The sequence below is a fragment of the Schistocerca serialis genome, chromosome 8 (assembly GCF_023864345.2).
Source record: "Schistocerca serialis cubense isolate TAMUIC-IGC-003099 chromosome 8, iqSchSeri2.2, whole genome shotgun sequence".
Lineage (NCBI taxonomy): Eukaryota > Metazoa > Arthropoda > Insecta > Orthoptera > Acrididae > Schistocerca > Schistocerca serialis.
The window spans coordinates 273,372,194-273,394,336 of record NC_064645.1 but is presented as its reverse complement, the minus strand read 5'-3'; the positions used below and the strand labels follow the sequence as shown (position 1 = coordinate 273,394,336).

General features: G+C 44.4%; 1 protein-coding gene across 2 annotated transcripts in view; it reads left to right on the top strand.

Annotated features, from left to right (window-relative positions):
* The window catches only part of LOC126416382 (uncharacterized), an 822,286-nt gene that overhangs the window by 279,280 nt on the left and 520,863 nt on the right, over positions 1-22,143 (top strand). The gene's annotated exons all lie outside the window — the stretch shown is intronic.

Below are 22,143 nucleotides of genomic sequence, written 5' to 3'. Positions count from 1 at the left end.
GTATGAGAGAGAACTTTTTTTTGAGTGGCATATGAAAGGTAGGAGAGAAGGCACTGCCGGAAACAGAGTTGCGAGGCCGGGTTGTGAGTCGTGCTTAGATAAGTCAGCAAGAGTCTGCCAACAATTAATTCATCGCGCTCCTGAGCATCCATAGCCATCAAATACCCTCGAGCATCCATAGCCATTAAATACCCTCATAGAAATTGGCTATAGGGTCCGAGAAATGTCCATGTGAATATTTTACCCATAAATATTAGAGTTATTTGACTACTGAGTCAGCCACCTTTCATTTCGGTTATGTATTTTTGCTTATCAACTACGGGATAGTTCTTTGGTATATTTTCCGACCAATTGCTGGTCGGTCTCGATATCCCCATATGGGAAGTATTTAGGTTTCACTGGCGATCTTTGGCGAAGTATCTCAGCCGATGAACCTCTAGGGCGTGATTGTGTCTGTAGGAATGGCGGTTATCGCTGGAACAACCGGTATTCGGTTACACCGGATATTTTCATCTTGAAAGTTAACCTGACTGTTAAAAGCTCTCAAAAATAATTGGTTACTGACATAACCGATTTTCAGTCTTTTATTCTTTTTTCTTCCACCAACAAACTGAGACTTCGAAAAATGACTGAAAAATTCTTATAGAGGTGAAGAAGTAGGAGACGTTGATCAATTGGGATAGAGCCTGCTGCAGAAATAGGTTTCACAGTCTCCTCCAAAGTTTGAGAATGTTAAGAAGACGGCAGCTACAACGAGAGTGAAAGGTCACAAATTGATGACTTCCGTGCTTCGTTAATTTCGGATGCTGTCAATTTTTCAACCTGAGGCAACCACCAAATTAAGGGTTCAGATATTATCCCTAATTTATAGCACATCAATAAGAATATAGGTATATCGATTAAATTTACCTTCTTTTCCAAGGAACATTTTGGATGTTTTCTCCTTATGTGGTGTCTCAAGTCTATTGTGACTCCTCCCGATTTTAATCTTTTAAAGCAAACGGAGTATTGTACTGCACTGCTACATCACTTCATAAAATACTTCCAAAATAGGGATAACACCATTCTGCAACAGAACTGATGTCCCAGGACGACAGCGAGAAGATACCGTACAGACCAGGTGGGCACAACTCTTGCACACTGACCGCACTTGCTTACAGTTAATAGGCCACGCCACACGGCGGCAGATTCATTATTATCTCAGCATTGCCGTATCGATTCTCATGTCCTGTGTTTTTTAGTAGTTTCTAACTAGGCGTTGTTATGATAACGGTGGTGACCGCTTTCCCCAATGTCTATAACGATCCAGTATTTCAAAGTAATGGACATTTCATGAATAAACTTTCACCTTTTTTAAAAAAAGTTTACTAAAAAACGAAAAACATTAGCTCTGCTGCTTTGCAAGTTGATGTGCCAGTTTTTTACACGGTAATTAATGAAAAAGGAGAAAACATGTTCTAACCAAGACCCAACAAATATCGAAAAATACGAGTTATTCAGAACTAAAATACCGGTATAGGTATTAACCAGTCGGTTTTTCCCATCCCTAGGTACCAGGTGAGCACGTTAGATTACATTAGATTAGATTCAGTTTTCGTTCCATTGACACAAACATGAGATGATTCTTGTAGGTGTTAAACAAGTCAGAACATAAAAACATAAGACGTGTGAATATAATACTCACAACCCTGATCATTTGTCAGGAGATTGTCAAAATATGTCAATAAATTATTGGATCAGCTAATATTTACCGAATTAATATACTGTTAGAATGAAACATAGTTATGCACTTTTAAGAAATTTATCATATACGAAGTACCTAATCTTGACTGTTGTGACCAAGTGCTCTCAAAACTGAAATCACATTTTTACTTAAGCTAGTCTAACAGTACCTGTTAAGATGTTCATCTATAGAGCAGAAGGAGTTGCCTGTTAGAAAATCTTTCAAACTCTGTCTAAACTGTGATTAACTGAAACCAAGTTTTTGATTATTGCTGGCAATTTACTGAAAATGTGCGCTCCTGAATATTGGACCCCATTCCGGAGCAAGGTAAGTGGTTTTCGGTCTTTACATAGATTGTTCTTATTCCTACTACTGATACTATCTATTGAGCTATTGGTTGGAAATAGAGACATACTACTTGCAACAAATTTCATTAAGGAATAAATATACTGAGAAGCAGTGGTTAGAATACCAAGTTTCTTGAATAAGTTTTTACATGATCTTGAATTTAAACCACAAATGAGTCATATTAAAAGCTTTTCCGTTCTAAAACTTTTCCTCGGTTTGACGAGTTACACAGGAATATGATACGATATGACATAAGAAAACGAAAGTAAACAAGTTTTTTCATGTTTCTATTTCCTATATGTGACATCATTCTCACTGAAAATACAGCTTGTTTAGGTACTGCAGCAATTCTGTGGTATGCCCTTCCCAACTGAATTTATTATCGAGCTTAATCTCAGAAATTTAACACTGCCAACCTCTTCGATCTGCAGGTCTTCATATGTTATACACATGCTGGAAGGAAATCTCGTACGGTTTCTGAACTGCCTGTAGTCGGTATTTTCAAAGCTTAATGACAATGAGCTAACTTTGAATTATTTATGGCTTCAGCGCAAAATTTTATTAATAGCTATTTCTAAATCTGAACTTGACTTGCTATGTTATGGAATGTTTGTATCATCTGCAAACAAAGCAAATAGCATCTGGCAATGTAACAGACGAGAGGTCATTAATGTACACAAGAAAAAGCAACGGACTCAAAATGGAACCTGGAAGAACAGCACATGGAATTAATTCTCAATTAGATGAGGACTAATTGCTTACTCCACAGGTATTTCGCAATGACACCCTTTGTTTCCCGTTAGTTAGGTAAGACTCGAACCATTCCGCAGCACTGCCGGTAACACTATGATATTCTAATTTACTTAAGAGGATGCTGTGATTCACACAGTCTAAGGCACTTGTCAGGTCACAGAAAGTTATCTAATAAATTAAGTACTTTCTCACTGTACTTGTAAATAGCCTTCACTATATCAGAATCCTTAAGGAACCCAAACTGTGACTTCGCAGTCAGATGATTAAGAAAATGCTTGAACACAGCCTTTCGAAATATTTTTGAAAAATTCGACAAAAGTGAGATTGGTCGATAGTTTGACTGTATCTCGTTATCCCTGTTCTTGTAAAAAGCCTTAACTTCAGCGTATTTTAGCCAGTCTGGAAATATTCCGCTGATAAGAGATTGATTACACAAATTAAGATAGAGCTCAACTCAAATGAGCTCTCTTTTATTAACTTTGTTGATATGTTATGATAACATGATTTTAAGGATTTCATGATGGATGCTGCTTCTCTGGGAGACGTGAGTGTCATTTCAATTTCACTGTATTTGAAGAAAGATAAAAGAACAGTTGCAAGGTGGCAGTTGTAAAGAGTGAGTTGCACGGAAGCAGGTGTACTGAGCTGGTCAGCCTGCTGTCAGATGCCTGCAGTCCTAAGTAGGCTTGCCATGCAGCGCGGTGCATGTTATTACGAGTCAGTCGGCGCTGAGAGGTTTTGCGCGTGAACTGCGTGTTATTATGAGCTGGTGCGAGTAGGCACTGCTGTGCCGGGAGAGGCCGGTTGGAAGTTGTTTGTAACATGTACGCTGCGATCTGATAATTCTGTTGCCACTCAGTTGGAGGAAAGGAGTGCATAATATCGGTATTGAGAGTGACTGCGGTATTAGTCTTGACAGAATAAGCTAAGTTTTTTGAACTGATATTGGCAAGCATACGTTGCTCCTCTGTGTGCATTCTGTTCAGCGATCCGAGATAAGATGTCACTCCTCTCCTTTCCTCACGGCTTGGCGTTTCGTTTATCTATTGGCAATGTGACTGATTAGGTTTTCTGATGAATGGCGATTAGGCTGAGTAGAGTATTCCATATTTGGTTACGTTCACGTCCAATATTTAATCCGTGATCAGGAATTATTAAATTATTGTTTTCATTCACCAATAGATGAGAATTGTTTCTTTATTTTCTTGGTATTTCCGATTCAGGAGTCGAACCAAATTTAACTGTATTAAGTGTATCAGATGCTACGCATTGTATGAAATTTATGCGAAGGATTGTTGCACTAATTATTCTAATAAACCATAATTTTATCTGAATTTTCCTATTTCTTTGCCTTGATCAGACGTACTCCCATCTCTTACTTTTCCTAAAATAATAGTCAATAAGCATTTAGTGATTAATGTTAGTGTGTAGTATTAACTTTTACTGCCTCAATACGATGCCTATTAGGAATCACAGTTGTATGTTAGGGTCAGTGTCACAAAAGTAAGGTAAGTCACGCTGCTGAGTGACGAAGCTGCGCCTGCCGACTCATCTTATTCCGTTCAGGTGGTGTGGCGTTGTCAGTCCATGTCCGACTAACTGTATCTGTGATTTAATTTTCTATTCTGATTTATAAGGATAGAAAATGGCCGTTAGTAATCTACACAGATTGTTTATTAATCGAGCCACACTAGAGCAATACACGTATAGGTGTCTGTCGAGCGGTACTTGGATTTAATCAGGTGTTCACCATCGATACTGATATCTCCTTTTAACAGACGTCATTATTGAAATCTAACCACCTCTAGCTAAGAAAATAGAAAAAAAACTAACTAACTGCCTGAAGTTTGTGTGAAGTGTGCAATGTTGAAGGGATAGTGGTAATATGTAAGAAAATTATTATCATATGCAACTGGGCGACGAGAAAACTGACCATCAAGACGAGAACTGCCACGAATACGATAAACGTCGACCAAGTTTTGCGGATGGATTTGAAATTTTTCTCTGGCTCTGGACACAGTGCCTTTGCCTGGCTTGTCAGTCATTAGACATTTTCTCACACCAAACTCGATGGCACTGGTATATACCAATTTATCGACTTTTGCGAGATTAAAGTCTCCAATCTCATCTAGGAGCCATATATAGACCATCAGTGCACAGTTATCTGCGTGTGATTCTGGAGACCGCTAAGTAGTGAAGACGACGATGAATGTTCACAATAAAACCAGCAACACAATTACATGATGGAAAAAGACAGGTACGCCGGCCGGTGTGGCCGAGCGGTTCTAGGCGCTACAGTCCGGAACCGCGCGACCGCCACGGTCGCAGGTTCGAATCCTGCCCCGGGCATGGATGTGTGTGATATCCTTAGGTTAGTTAGGTTTAAGTAGTTCTACATTCTAGGGGACTGATGACCTCAGATGTTAAGTCCCATAGTGCTCAGAGCAATTTTTGAACCAAAGACAGATACGAAAATCATATAAAATTACAAAGAAAGTAAATATAAATACCAAATGTTTTGAAACCACTTACAGGTTGTAACGGGTATAAGTGTAGATATTTCTATTGGTGACTGAGGATGGTGCATTACATGAGTATTTAAGTTATTTGCAGACTAATGGTTATACCTATTAGAAGTTGTATGTTTTTGGGCTGGGTAATATGTCCAAAAACATTTGGCAATAGCAACCCATTAATGATTATTTCCTCCTGGGCAGCAGGTGAGGTGTCAAATTGTTGATACGTGGACAGAAAATGATAAGTTTATACTGAAAGGGGTAGTGGTGTACTTACGACCGTGCTGAAAATATCAGGTAGTAAATTACGTGATGTATTTGCTGGAAGACAGTTCGACACAGAGAGAAAAGAAGCAGCTACCGCACTAATACGTGGACATATTAAGGTGCCATATAGAAAAATACGAGCGGTTGTACCTGTTACACACTACATATATAAAGACTAACAATTGTTTAGTGTAATTTTGAATTTTTTAATTTTACTATTTTTCCAGTGAAAGTGAAGGAAATGACAGGCTTTGCATCTCAAGTCTATTTTTATTATAAATTTTTAGAAACCACTTTAATCTAAAACAAATTTCAACAAATAATTTATAACATTAACATAGTATCTCACGTTCACTTCTTTGTAATGCACTTGAAATCCTTATTGCAGGGGGGAAAAATAAATGCTCTGTGACAACTGATACAAATATGCTATTTAATTTGTCTGAATTAAATTTAGAAGCAGTTGAAACAACACAACACGGAGAAAACGTTCTGCAAAAAGAATTCAGAAATGATGTACTTTTTCCTGCAGTTACAAATAAACATTAGCGTTGCCTCATTTCTTTCCTGTTTTTTTTTTTTATTTTTTTCAGGTAATTCCTTTCTTAAAGTAATAGTTCGAAAGATGTGTTAGTAATACATACCCGCGCAGGATTAGCCGAGCGGTCTAAGGCGCTGCAGTCATGGACTGTGCCGTTGGTCCCGGCGGAGGTTCGAGTCCTCCCTCGGGCATGGGCGTGTGTGTTTGTCCTTAGGATGATTTAGGTTAAGTAGTGTTTAAGCTTAGGGACTGATGACCTTAGCAGTTAAGCTCCATAAGATTTCATACACATTTGATTTGACATAGTAATACATAAATTCTGCATCCACATTTGTACAACGCTGTAATTCATTGTATTTCGCCATAGTAAAATATTTATTTGAAAACTAAGCTCACTCAGAAGGACACCTGCACGCAGTGGCAAAGGTACCAGCTTCGACAGACGAGCCGGAACACAGTTTAAATCTGCCAGGGAGAATCTAGAACAACTCAGTTGCGGTAGTGAGGTATCTAGTTTCTGTGTCGTTTGCTGTGCGTCTACCCGCGTCGCCCTGTTTTTGTTTTTCAGCAACTTGCGGCAGGCCAGTGTATTTGCGTGTAGTGGCCGTGCTGCGCATGCGCGGCGTGACGCGGACAGGGGCCAGCCGGCTTGGCGCGGCTCCCGCCTGCTTCTGCGGACGCCGGGTTCAAGGCCGCGCGCAGCTGCAGCTGCCAGCTGCCGGCGGCGCCGAATACCACGCCAGGCCGGGCCGCGCCGGCAGGCGCTCCGCAGCTGCCCGCAATGCTCATGTTAGCAGAGCCTGCTCGTTGTAATTACGCGTAGGAGGATCGCAGCTGACGTGCCGGGAACCACTGTGCGGACGAGACCCGTGCCACGGAGTGCCTGAGCCTTCGATACCATCCGTTGAGTTTGACCAGTTACGTGGGAATATTTCGTCCCTAAGGGACGGCATTAGGAGGGATGCGACTTGTTGATAAATACAGATAAAATAGTTTTTGCGTGTCACTTGTTTATTTTGCCAATGAGCGTTTCGTTGGTTCACACCATTATCTTCAGGTGGAGAACAGTTTTTTACGTGACTGGACTGTTGGTGAAGAGTACAGATGTCTTATCATTAGCAAAAGACGCAAAATACCCTGCACTTCCCTTGTTCTGAAAGCAATCTTGAAATATTACGTATGCTGAACAAAGGACACAGAATGTCTCTATATGGAGAACTAGAAATCCATATACACAGAAATAAACTTGGGGAACATCTACTCAACGATAATAGTGTTACAGACTCAACCAACTTTTTCAAAAGCTTTGACAAAATACTTAAAACATTTTCATAATTTACAGTTGCAGTACACTAGTGATGTAACGTTTCCCATTCAGCCCTCAATAACTTCAACCTACAATACATATGCATGATCTGTTATAATCTTTTTATATATAAGAAATTAATATAATAATTGCAGTGTGCGCATATCTATATTCAACTGCAGCCCATTCGCGTTTTTAAAAACAAAATGGAAATGTATTTATGTGCATAACCATTTAATAATCATTTTTGGCTCAAATGGCTCTGAGCACTATGGGACTCAACTGCTGAGGTCACTAGTCGCCTAGAACTTAGAACTAGTTAAACCTAACTAACCTAAGGACATCACAAACATCCATGCCCGAGGCAGGATTCGAACCTGCGACCGTAGCGGTCTTGCGGTTCCAGACTGGAGCGCCTTTAACCGCACGGCCATTTCGGCCGGCAATCATTTTTGTATCCAATGCTGCAGCACATTCATATTTACAAATAAAATAAAATGAATATATAATTACCTAATAAAAAACTGAGTTGCACACATGTCAACATTCTCATGCTCCCAGTCATATTTTTAAAGAAGAAAAACGTATTTATATACAACGTATTTAACTCTTATCTCTGTATCCAGTGCAAAAAACAAAAAAGAAAAACTGTTATCTGTAGCATGTACATCTTTGGAGTGACAGTGTAAATGTAATGTGCAGTGAAGAAGACACATACCAGACAACAATACGCAGACTTTTTACAACGCTACCCTTTCTGTAAGTAGAATTCACTGTCAGAAATTGTATGCCTCATCTAAATAAATAATTTTTATCATTAGAAAAAGACGCAAAATAACATATACTGCCTTTGGTCTGCAGCTGTTATAAGACGTCCGTACTCCTCACAAACACGAGCCACGTCAATAAACAATTCTCCACCTGAAGATTATGGAGTGAACCATCGAAACGCGTAGTGGCAAAATAATTGATACAGAAACTGTTTTATTTGTATTGACTAATTGCGTCATATCAAGCCCCAAAATGCAACACAAATACGATTCAAATTAATGATCAACGACATTACCTGTTCCCATGGCTCCGAAATATAAGCGTCAAATAGAAAATCGTTCAAATTCTTAATAATAAATATTGAAGCAAACGGTAAAATAGCGGCAATGGGGGTTTGAGTGCGAACGAACTAAAATTAAATCCGCGAAATCGCGATAATAGCAAAATATAGAAAAAGAAACAGCCATAGAAAGACGACGCAATGGTTGGTTTAAAAGACGCTTTCGAAAACATCAATTGACGTATACAGCTCAAATTATAACGTTGATATCAGTAACAAAAGCAAACAACCGATGGCTGCCCAAAAATCAAAAAGGCGATGCTAGTACACATAGCCCAAAAATCGCGAGAATTAGTGAACTCGGCATTAGAAACATCAGGTAGACCACGTAGCACAATTTAAAGCGCCGATACCAACAAAGAACGTGAAAAATCGATAGCAGTACAAAAAGCCAAAATGCAGTACCAATATAGGTAGCTAAAAATCGCAGCAGTCAGCGAAGAGTGGTATCGAAACAAGAGAAAGGATAAATAGGTTAACATCATTGTAACACAAAAACACAGCCTCGATCTCTCAAATCAAGTAGCGCATTAGGCAAGAATTTTATATTCGAAAATAAAATATATACATAAATAATTCGAATTTTTGGAAAATTGTAGCCACTGTACTCGTCCGTTACGAGGAATGATTTAGTATGGCTGTGCTGCAGCGGTGGATACAGTACTAGGTCACGGGTCAACGGCACAACGTCGACCGGCGATATCGATGGCTGAAGTTGACCCTTTTGCAATGGTCAGGCTGAACAGTTGGTTGACGCGGCAGCCATTCGTTGAGGACGTTCGAGGAAAAGCACTGGCTAGTTCGAGGGTGCTACACCTGGTGCTGTAACCAATCTCCTCACTACTAGAGCCCTCGGAATCGTTCTCTTCCAGACCCTCGTACGGCCGGTACAGGAGTACACGGCAGCCGTATCGGGAACACCACTCCTACCAATTCGCAGCGCCTACATAAGTTGCAAAACAGGCCCTTAAATGGGCACTCCATTCGCAATGGGACTTACTCAGCGCCTTGACAGATGACGCAACACTGCGGAAACGATCTGAAGAGACCGGTACGGTCTTCTTCTATAAAGCTTTGAGATCATAAAAACAAGCAATCTCAGGCGAAGTCAACACTGACGAGCGCAGCTGTCGCCGATGATAGTGAAGCCAAAGCGAATCAGGAAATTGCTAAAAGTCGAACTAAGAGAGTGTTGAAAGTCGAGAAACTGTGGACACTAAAGCTAATCTAAAACAAACGACAGGAGTAGCATCATTATTAGTTACTTTGTACTACAGTTCGTACGATCACCTTTTGCTTCAGCATGGTAGCAGAGGGGGGATCCGTAGCCCTGGTATACACCTCGTAGTCCACAGACGTACTCTTAGGGCCCCATATACGACCGACGGATCTCTGGTGATGTCGCTCGCTTCGACCCCGCCACACAAGCGATTTACCATACAATTTTTCAAGTACTTCGAACGAAATACTCCGCCATGGCAAACAAACTGTTTCTTATGTGTCATCACCTCTGTCTCTAAGCTGGTCGTAGGTTGTGTTTCAAAAATGAACAGCATAGAGACAGAAGTGATGACACTTTCTGCAGGACCTGACCATGATTTTGCAGGACAATGCTCAAGCACATACAGTGCAAGCTGTTACTGATTTGTTTGACTGATGGGGCTGCTAAGTGCTACACCTCCTCCTGCACTCCCCTGACTTAAGCCCTCGTGAGTTCAACTCGATTTCTAAACTGAAGCCGGCCGGGGTGGCCGACCGGTTCTAGGCGCTACAGTCTGGAACCGCGCGACCGCTACGGTCGCAGGTTCGAATCCTGCCTCGGGCATGGATGTGTGTGATGTCCTTAGGTTAGTTAGGTTTAAGTAGTTCTAAGTTCTAGGGGACTGATGACCTTAGGAGTTAAGTCCCATAGTGCTCAGAGCCATTTGAACCATTTTGATCTAAACTGAAGGAAACACTTCACGCCATTCGCTTCAGAACTGCTACAAATTCGTCGGGCAATAGACCGCGCCGCTCGAACTGTCAACACAGCTGGCACTGTTAAGATTATCCTAAGACTTCCACATCGCAGGCAACGGGTTATACCCAATGCTGGTGACTACTCTGAAGGTCAGTAAAAGTTTGAAAGACGTATCTATTTTGTACGAGCTGTAAACAAATAGTTGCCACTAATAAAGTTCCAACCCTCGTATTTTCCCCTATACTGTTAGGCAAATGATCGATCAATTTATCAAGGCAAGTGTCTTTAGTAAACAAAGTAGGAGAAGCTGATTGAGGGAGGCGGAATCCCATAGTCTTCAACGTCTTACAGAATTCCTATCTTTCAAACTCAGATTTGAGACACAAAAACGAGATTGGGCTTACATTAGCTTCTGACTCAGAATCACACTCTGGGCGTCGGCCGCGTTTAATATTTTTTATAGCTGATTTGAAGATACAAACCTGAGTGCTTCAAAATTGCCACTGTCTCCGCCATAAAGATTCAAAACAGTTAGAAGGCTTTACTGCCTGGGATCTGAGGGTAGAGAAAAGCACATCCAGTATACTCTTTTTGGGGAATTTTGAATGCATCTATATGTGTAAAGATATAACCAGGTAACTGAGTTTCAACAGTACCATTAAATACGCAGTTTATATTTATACTTTTCGAGCTTGTGATATCAAAATAATAGTCTGGAATCTGCCAGGTGAGTGTGTCAGGACCATATTCAATAAATTTAAATGCGAGGAACATCTTATATAATGCAAGATTGGAGACCAAATTTCAAACCAGTAAAAATGACAATAATTCTAGTGCTTCTGTTAGAAACAGTCTGTAATTGGCAAATACAGTCTCTACATTGTAGACAGAACTGTTTATGAATGCCAAGCCTTGAACGAAACATTTAAGTGACAGCATTTGGCGTCTAATGCTCAAGGGGTTCACTCCTGCCTCCCCAAAAGGGAAAATTGCGGCGTCGAACTCGTAGCCCGTAGATAGGTCAGAATAGAGTATCTAATTCGGTGAGATAAAGCCCACGCGTGCTGGGATCCAGTACAGAGCCATAGTCTAGTCTTAACAATATGCTTGCATTTTGTATCAACAGAGAGCAAAAGTTTTGAGGGGAACCGTCCCAGAAGTAAACCCAAATCACTTCCATTGACAATAGTGGCCGGCCGAATTGGCCGTGCGGTTAAGGGCGCTGCAGTCTGGAACCGCAAGACCGCTACGGTCGCAGGTTCGAATCCTGCCTCGGGCATGGATGTTTGTGATGTCCTTAGGTTAGTTAGGTTTAATTAGTTCTAAGTTCTAGGGGACTGATGACCTCAGCAGTTGAGTCCCATAGTGCTCAGAGCCATTTGAACCATTTTGACAATAGTGTTAAGATGAGTTGGAAATTATCGAGCTTTAGCTTTTAGGGAAAGGCTAGGATAATATATCGAATGGCAGTTATCCGTGGGGACATTAATAAGAACTGATTCCTTTCATTAACTACATCTGAAATGAAGAACAACGGGGTAATATTTCAAGGATGTCCGGTGGACAATTAGGGCAGGTAAAACTCGAGTCAAATGCGCAATTCTAAGCGAAAAAATTTTCGCTGTAATTATAACACTTCAGGCACTTTTCTTTTCAAAAATCGCCAACTATGTGTGGATAATCTGCAAATACGATAACCGGAAGCTTGCTGTAAGTATTCATTTCCGACTATTAATTGCTTATCTCAAAGTATTGAGTTTAATTTTCTCTGTCATCTTTCTAATTTTGGCTCAGTAAGGTTCGGAACACCGTGTAGATTTCTTCTGCCCTTCGCTGTTAATTGTCAACCGCTGGCTCCTCAAGTGCAACAAGTCGGATGAAATTCCATGGAACGATTGTAAAATAGCACGTCACATCATTACGTGTTCTTATTTTTGATTTCACCGTAGTTTCATCATGGTAACTTAAAAAGAGCAATCTGGAGTTTCTGAAGAATTTTGACTCGGTTAGGTGCTTTCTTAGTGAGTTGACGCAACAGATGTGACCCTTTTTCAATTCCTCTTCGCGCTCGCCACTTAGATTCTGTTCGGCGAACGCAGCGTCAAGTACCCCGCATGCAGTGGTCTGGTTACTTCTGTTCCTGGCCTTTGCTTTCCTAGAAACGGTGCAGACACTCCAGTGCGGATCGCTCGTGCAACCCACGGTGGCTGCGTCGCAAACCTGTTCACTTACGCCCGGTTCATTGCTATCTAGTCCAACGGGTTTCCGGATGCTATTGATGTAAAAAAGATGTGGCACAGGCCCTGCTTCCTGAAACTAAAACACCCCAGTGTAAAGTCGTAGAGTATACATGGCATGGCCGGACCGTAGAACTCTGGGAGAAAAGGAGGTATCTAAATGGTTCAAATGGCTCTAACAAGGGAACCTCCCCATCGCACCCCCCTCAGATTTAGTTATAAGTTGGCACAGTGGATAGGCCTTGAAAAACTGAACACAGATCAATCGAGAAAACAGGCAGAAGTTGTGTGGAACTATGTAAAAAATGAGCAAAATATACAAACTGAGTAGTCCATGAGCAAGATACGCAACATCAAGGACAGTGTGAGCTCAGGAGCGCCGTGGTCCCGTGGTTAGGGTGAGCACCTGCGGAACGAAAGGTCCTTGGTTCAAGTCTTCCCTCGAGTAAAAAGTTTAATTTTTTATTTTCAGGCAATTATTATCCGTCCGTCCGTCCGATGCGAGGTAACTGCGCCGTATTATGGGGACGCTACACCCAAACAAACATCGAAGCACACGACATCAGTCTACTACGGCGCACGGAAGAGAGAGTATTCCTGGTAACGAGGCTCATCACTTTTTTGGGAGTGATTATCACATCCACAAGAAAACCTAAATCGGGCAAGGTAGAAGAATCCTTTTACCCATTCGCCAGGTGTACAAGTTAAGTGGGTCGACAACATATTCCTGTCATGTGACGCACATGACGTCACCAGTGTCGTATAGAATATACCAGACGTGTTTTCCTGTGGAGGAATCGGTTGACCTATGACCTTGCGATCAAATGTTTTCGGTTCCCGTTGGAGAGAGGCACGTCCTTTCGTCTACTAATCGCACGGTTTTGCGGCGCGGTCGCAAAACACAGACACTAAACTTATTACAGTGAACAGAGACGTCAATGAACGAACGGACAGATCATAACTTTGCGAAAATAAAGAAAGTAAACTTTTCACTCGAGGGAAGACTTGAACCAGGACCTCTCGTTCCGCAGCTGCTCACGCTAACCAGGGACCACGGCGCTCCTGAGCTCACATGATCCTTGATGTTGCCAATGTTACGCATGGACTACTCAGTTTGTATATTTTGCTTATTTTTTTCATAGTTCCACACAACTTCTTCCTGTGTTCTCGATTGATCTGTGTTCGGTTTTTCAAGGCCTATCCACTGTGCCAACTTATAACTAAATCTGAGGGGGGTGCGATGGGGAGGCTCCCTTGTAAGCCCATCGGAGGTCATTAGTGCCCTAGACTTTTAAACCTAACTAACCTAAGGACATCACACACATCCATGCCCGAGGCAGGATTCGAACCTGCGATCGCAGCAACCGCGTGGATGCGGACTGAAGTGCCTAGAAAAGCTCGGCCACCGCGGCCAGCAGGAAGTATCTATTTGTGATGCATTCCAGGAGGAGAATCCTGTCAATGAGAACATCTTTCAGTTACACCTACAACGAAAGCTTACCCACTGGCCCTCTTAGATTTCTTTTAAACTTGGAGGATGTGGAGGTCAGTGTGTAGACATCAGTTTACGAAAGCATTACGACGCAGTTCTCAAAAAAGCTTGAAAAATCTGTCTTTCCATAGTTTAAGACTTTGGAGCACTGCTAAGTGCAAAATATTTCGAGCAGTTTAATAGAGCCGCAGTTAACTGAATTGAAAACAAAAGTGCGTATCGTAGAAGTCTTATAATCGTGATCGATTATTCAGTTTTCGGTAGTAGCAGTATTTTTTAACTTCTATTTGAACACTATTTTTATAGTAACAGGATAATATTACGGTCTTGCCCAATGATTCTTCCTATGCCGATACTCTGATACTTCTTATAGTAATATGAAGTTCTCTAAAATTTGGTAATGTTGTACCTCGCCGGCCGCGGTGGTCAAGCGGTTCTAGGCGCTTCAGTCCGGAACTGCGCGACTGCCACGGTCGCAGGTTCGAATCCTGCCTCGGGCATGGTTAGTTAGGTTTAAGTAGTTCTAAGTTCTAGGGGACTGATGACCTTAGAAGTTAAGTACCATAGTGCTCAGAGCCATTTGAACCATTTTTTGATGCAATGGAAGAAAGTCATTTTGTCGGATGAGTCTTGTTGCACACCGTTCCCACCTTCCGGCTGAGTTTATGTCTCAAGAGTAAAACACGGTGGGGGTTCGGTGACGATTTGCCCGTCGTGCCCAACGTCTGTTCAGCAATGGTGATGCTGTGTTCGTTGCACAAGGACTGAGCACGTTAAAGAATCGTTGGTGACGAAATTACTGGCTAGCCTGTTACCAGTGTTACCGAAACGTAGTCACAGCCAGTCCGGTGGCCTTGCGTGAGGCATTCTGGCACGCGTCACTAGACAGCTGGCGCGATGCGGCGCCAAGCTTCGGTATGCCGGCGTCACGCCCTCGGTCGCCGCTGCAGGACCTGGTGGCGCCTGTTTACGTATGCCGGGGACTCCTCAGAGCGTTCGCGGCGAGGCAGTCGAGCGGCACATGCGCGGACCGAGACCGAGACGGCTGCCAGTCACTGCGGCGCGCTCCACGCTCCGGAGAGCAAGTGGGGCGTGGCGTAGCGCGCCGTGGAGCAGCTGACGATGCCACGGACTCGGGCCTCCACTGCAAAAGCGGCAGTTGTCGTTACGTTTACCGGTCTTATCAGTTTTATGCGGCCTACTGCGACATTATTCCCTGGCGCCGTAACTCATGTTCTATCATGCTGTACATTTGTCTTCTCACTGTATTACTTCCCTCGCCAATTCCATATCTACGTCATACTCCGCAAGCCACCTAACTCTGTGTAGCAGAGGTTACTTCCTGTGGTGTACGTACTGTAAGACCTTCAGTACACACACCATCAGATTATTTGACTTGTCGCTCTAACGAAGTAGGCGAGTGTCAGCAATATGTCTCGTGGTCTTATCGTGGCGTGTTTATCTTCTGCCGTAAGGTCAGACAATAGGAATATCACTTGCACGCTTAGAGTAGCAGATTGACGGTGACCAACTTTAAACAGAACTTGATTAATTTTCACACACATTTATTAAAATAATAAAAAATATTGACATTACGTAACTTGATTCTGGATGCTGTTTACAACTGACAATCTGAAGGAATATGATAATCTTATTAGGTGCAGACTGAAACTTGACTACAGACTAACGCAGACTGATGCAGACTAATGCAGACTGGCTAATCGGAGGTCTGTACACTCGTTATAATACCTCGCGCGTTCATGTATCACTGCGTGAGTGTGATCCGCGAGGAGAAAAGGTTCTACATTAGCAGCAATCTCATTGGCTGCGTTACATATTAATACGCAGATCGGCGGAAGCAGAATTTGCTCCGTCACTATGGCAGCGCCACCTCGTAGTGCGGAGACGGACGAGCGCTGCGCCTGCGCTGTTGTGCTTAGCGGGGCGCGCTCTAGTGGCAAAGTTGTGTACCCGCTGACTACGCGGAACTACACTCCTGGAAATGGAAAAAAGAACACATTGACACCGGTGTGTCAGACCCACCATACTTGCTCCGGACACTGCGAGAGGGCTGTACAAGCAATGATCACACGCACGGCACAGCGGACACACCAGGAACCGCGGTGTTGGCCGTCGAATGGCGCTAGCTGCGCAGCATTTGTGCACCGCCGCCGTCAGTGTCAGCCAGTTTGCCGTGGCATACGGAGCTCCATCGCAGTCTTTAACACTGGTAGCATGCCGCGACAGCGTGGACGTGAACCGTATGTGCAGTTGACGGACTTTGAGCGAGGGCGTATAGTGGGCATGCGGGAGGCCGGGTGGACGTACCGCCGAATTGCTCAACACGTGGGGCGTGAGGTCTCCACAGTACATCGATGTTGTCGCCAGTGGTCGGCGGAAGGTGCACGTGCCCGTCGACCTGGGACCGGACCGCAGCGACGCACGGATGCACGCCAAGACCGTAGGATCCTACGCAGTGCCGTAGGGGACCGCACCGCCACTTCCCAGCAAATTAGGGACACTGTTGCTCCTGGGGTATCGGCGAGGACCATTCGCAACCGTCTCCATGAAGCTGGGCTACGGTCCCGCACACCGTTAGGCCGTCTTCTGCTCACGCCCCAACATCGTGCAGCCCGCCTCCAGTGGTGTCGCGACAGGCGTGAATGGAGGGACGAATGGAGACGTGTCGTCTTCAGCGATGAGAGTCGCTTCTGCCTTGGTGCCAATGATGGTCGTATGCGTGTTTGGCGCCGTGCAGGTGAGCGGCACAATCAGGACTGCATACGACCGAGGCACACAGGGCCAACACCCGGCATCATGGTGTGGGGAGCGATCTCCTACACTGGCCGTACACCACTGGTGATCGTCGAGGGGACACTGAATAGTGCACGGTACATCCAAACCGTCATCGAACCCATCGTTCTACCATTCCTAGACCGGCAAGGGAACTTGCTGTTCCAACAGGACAATGCACGTCCGCATGTATCCCGTGCCACCCAACGTGCTCTAGAAGGTGTAAGTCAACTACCCTGGCCAGCAAGATCTCCGGATCTGTCCCCCATTGAGCATGTTTGGGACTGGATGAAGCGTCGTCTCACGCGGTCTGCACGTCCAGCACGAACGCTGGTCCAACTGAGGCGCCAGGTGGAAATGGCATGGCAAGCCGTTCCACAGGACTACATCCAGCATCTCTACGATCGTCTCCATATGAGAATAGCCGCCTGCATTGCTGCGAAAGGTGGATATACACTGTACTAGTGCCGACATTGTGCATGCTCTGTTGCCTGTGTCTATGTGCCTGTGGTTCTGTCAGTGTGATCATGTGATGTATCTGACCCCAGGAATGTGTCAATAAAGTTTCCCCTTCCTGGGACAATGAGTTCACGGTGTTCTTATTTCAATTTCCAGGAGTGTATGTACACAACACTTCCGGTACCACTAACTTATCCCACATACCCTATTCTACACAGTAACGGTGCGCGGGAAGAATGATTATCGATAAGTCTCTGTATTAGCTCTAATTTCTCCAATTTTCTCGTTTTTCTTCATATGAATTTCAGTACATCAAATGATCTTTCTACTGTTTGTTGTATGTGGTCATTCCAGTGTACTTACTGTTTCTAAGAATTTGGCATCAATAGTGTAGTTGTTTAGTAACCCGCTAGCTTAGCCGAGAGCGCTAACGTGCTGCTTTCTGGACTCGGGTAGGCGCGCCGGCCCCTGATCGAATCCGCCCGGCGGATTAACGACGAGGGCCGGTGTGCCGGCCAGCCTGGATGTGGTTTTTAGGCGGTTTTCCACATCCTGCTAGATGAATACCGGGCTAGTCCCCACGTCCCGCCTCAGTTACACGACTCGCAGGCATTTGAGACACAGTCACATTATTTCACGATTTACACTAGACGCAGACAGCTGGGGTACACTAATTCCATCCCGGGGGGGTATGGGGTGGCGGCAGAAAGGGCATCCGGTCACCCCCTTAAAATTAACCATGCCAATTCCGTACTTAATACTGCCGACCCTGCGCACAATGCGGGAAAAAGCAGTAGCAAAAAAGTGTTATTGTTTAGTAGTGATTTCTTTTCCAATGTATGTGCAGTGCGTTACATTTACATTCATGCTCATAAATCAAGGATAATGCTGTACATGGTGAAATCACGCTCTGGTGGGCGGTTTGCGGGTTTAAATCACCTCGGGGTATGACTATGCGGTGCATTTGACCTGCGGTCGTCGCACGGTGGCGCTGGCAGCAGTCCACATACGCAGAGGTGTGTTGGTGCATGTCAAAGTACGGTGCAGCGAGTAAGTGTGCAGACGTTTTCAAACGTGCTAATGGTGACTGTGTGTTGAAAATGGCTCAAAGAACACATATTGATGACATTATGAGGCGCAGAATACTAGGGCGACTGGAGCCTGGTCAAACAAAGCAGGTCGTAGCACGGGCCCTCTGTGCGCCACAAAGTATGATCTCAAGATTATGGCAACGATTCCAGCAGACAGGAAACGTGTCCAGGCGCTGCAGTACGGGACGCCCACAGTGTACAACACCACAAGAAGACAGATATCTCACCTTCAGTGCCCGCAGACGGCCGCGGAGTACTGCAGGTAGCCTTGCTCGGGACCTTACCGCAGCCACCGGAACAGTTGTCTCCATACACACAGTCTATAGACGACTGAACAGACATGGTTTATTCGTCCGGAGACCTGCAAGGTGCATTCCACTGACCCCTGGTCACAGGAGAGCCCGTAAAGCCTGGTGTCAAGAATAGATGATGATGATGATTATTATTATTAGTGTTTTAGGGCGCACAACAAAGAGGTTATCAGCGGTCAAGAATAGAGTACCTTGTCATTGGAACAGTGATCCCAGGTTATGTTCACAGACGAATCCAGGTATAGTCCGAACAGTGATTCTCGCCGGGTTTTCATCTGGCCTGAACCAGGAACCAGATACCAACCCCTTAATGTCCTTGAAAGGAACCTGTATGGAGGTCGTGGTTTGATGGTGTGGGGTGGAATTATGATTGGTGCACGTACACCCCTGCGTGTCTTCGACAGAGGAACTGTAACAGGTCAGGTGTATCGGTACGTCATTTTGCACCAGTATGTCCGTCTTTCAGGGCTGAAGTGGTGTCACCTTCCTCCTGATGGATGATAACGCACGGCCCCACCCAGCTGCCATCGTGGAGAAGTACCTTGAAACAGAAGATATCTGGCGAATGGAGTGGCCTGCCTGTTCTCCAGACCTAAACCCCATCGAGCACGTCTAGGATGCTCTCGGTCGACGTATCACTGCACGTCACTTCAGGAGGTCCGACAGGCACTGGCGCAAGAACGGGAGGCTAAACCCCAGCAGCTGCTGATCCAGAGTATGCCTACCCGTTGTGCGGCCTGTGTACGTGTGCATGGTCATCATATCCTATATTGATGTCGGAGTACATGCGCAGGAAACCATAGCCTTTTGTAGTACATGTGTTTCGGGACGGTTTCCTCAACTTAGCACCAATACCGTGGATTTACAGATCTGTGTCGTGTGTGTTACCTATGTACCTATGCTATTTGCGCCAGTTTTGTGTAGTGCCACATTCTGCAATTATCTTTAATTTATAAGCATGAGTGTAGTTACATGCTCAATTAACTGTCATACCCTGCACCATTCCTTAATCCTGCAGGTCATTATGCAAATCAACACTGGCTCATGGCGTTGCTACTTTCTCACAGACAACAGCATCATCTGCTAACAGTCGTAAAGAGATTCCAATGCTTTCTACTATATCATTTATATACACTGTAGCGCCAAAGAAACTGGTATAGGCATGCGTATTCAAATACAGAGATATGTAACCAGGCAGAATACGGCGCTGCGGTCGGCAACGCCTATATAACACAACAACTGTCTGGCGCAGTTGTTAGATCGGTTACTGCTGCTTCAATGGCAGGTTATCAATATTTAAGTGACTTTGAACGTGGTATTATAGTAGGCCCACTAGCGATGGGACACGGCATCTCTGAGGTAGCGATGAAGTGGAGATTTTTCCGTACGACCGTTTCACGAGTGTATCGTGAATATCAGGAACCCAGTAAAACATCAATTCTCCGACGTCGCTGCGGCTGGAAAAAGATCCAGCAAGAACGGGACCAACGACGACTGAAGAGAATCGTTCAACGTGACAGAAGTGCAACCCTTTCGCAAATTGTTGCAGATTTCAATGCAGGGCCATCAACAAGTGTTAGCGTGCGAACTATTCAACGAAACATCGTCGATATGGGCTTTCGGAGTCGAAGGCCCTTTCATGTACCCTTGATGAATGCACGACACAAAGCTTTATGCCTCGCCTGGACTCGTCAACACCGACATTGGACTGTTGATGACTGGAAACATGTTGCCTGGTCGGACGAGTCTCGTTTCATATTGTGTCGAGCGAATACACGTGTACCGGTGTGGAGACAACCTCGTGAATCCATGGACCCTGCATGTCAGCAGGGGACTGTTCAAGCTGGTGAAGGCTCTGTAATGGTGTGAGGCGTGTGGAGTTGGAGTGACATTGGACCCCTGATGTCTAGATACGACTCTGACAGGTGATATGTACGTATGTAAGCATCCTGTCTGATCACCTGCATCAATTCATGTCCATTGTGCATTCCGTCGGACTTGGGCAATTCCACCAGGACAATGCGCCTCCACGCACGTCAAGAATTGCTATAGAGTGGCTCCAGGAGCACTCTTCTCAGTTTAAACGGTTCCGCTGGCCACCAAACTCCCCAGACATGAACATTATTGAGCATGGGACTTAACATCTGAGGTCATCAGTCCCCTAGATTTATAACTACTTAAACCTAACTAACCTAAGAACATCACACACATCCATGCTCGAGGCAGGATTCGAACCTGCGACCGTAGCAGTCGCGTGGTTCCAGACTGAAGCGCCTAGAACCACTCGGTCATAGCGGCTGGCAGAATTTGTCTGGCGCGACCCACGAAGATTACGGTAAACCTAAATGTGGACGACCGAAGGGGGATTTGGACCGTCGGCCTCTCGAATGCGAGTCCAGTGTGCAAACACGTGTGCCACCTCGCTCGGTGTGAGGTACGGAGGAGGTGGCGTGACAGTATAGGCGTGGTTTTCGTGGTTGGGGCGTGGTCCTGGTATTTAAACATTAAATGCGGAAGGATATGAGACCATGATACAGCATTCTGTACCGGACACAATAAGACACACGTTGGGTACAATGACGGACTGTATCAGAATGACAATGCACCTTCTCATAAAGCAGCTTCTGTGAGGCAGTGGTTTGTGTGTGGGCAACGACATTCCTGAAGTAGTCTGTCCTGCTCAGAGTCGCAACCTGAAAACAGCGAAACAGCTTTGAGATGAGTTAGAACGTCGGCTTGACTCCCGACGCCAGCGTCTAACATCACCTTCTCTCCTTTCATCTCTCGAGGAAAAATGGCCTGCATTCCTCGACACCTACATTCAGATACTTCGTTGGAAACACTCCCAGCAGAGTTCAGCGTTACAGCGGCCAAGGGTGGTTACACCCCGTATTAACGTCCGCTAATATGTGTCCCGACACTTTCTATCAGGTGGTGTATGTTTCATCACGTAATTTGTTGTTGTTAACATAGACTCATTCAGAAGAAACTCCAACATTCATTAAATGAAGACTACACGGAAAAATGACGCACACTGGTATAAGACTTCCTTAAGCATTGTTCAGAAAGGTGGGCAGTACTCAGCAGGTTTTAATCCAGTAGAACTGAAAAAAACTCAGGATTAACTCCAAGTATTGAAACCAAAGTCGAAAGATTTTCTAGTGTCATACTCCTTCTATTGTGTTCAGAAGTTCATCGCAACAGAAGAAATTTTCTCTGCACTGCGTTATTTATT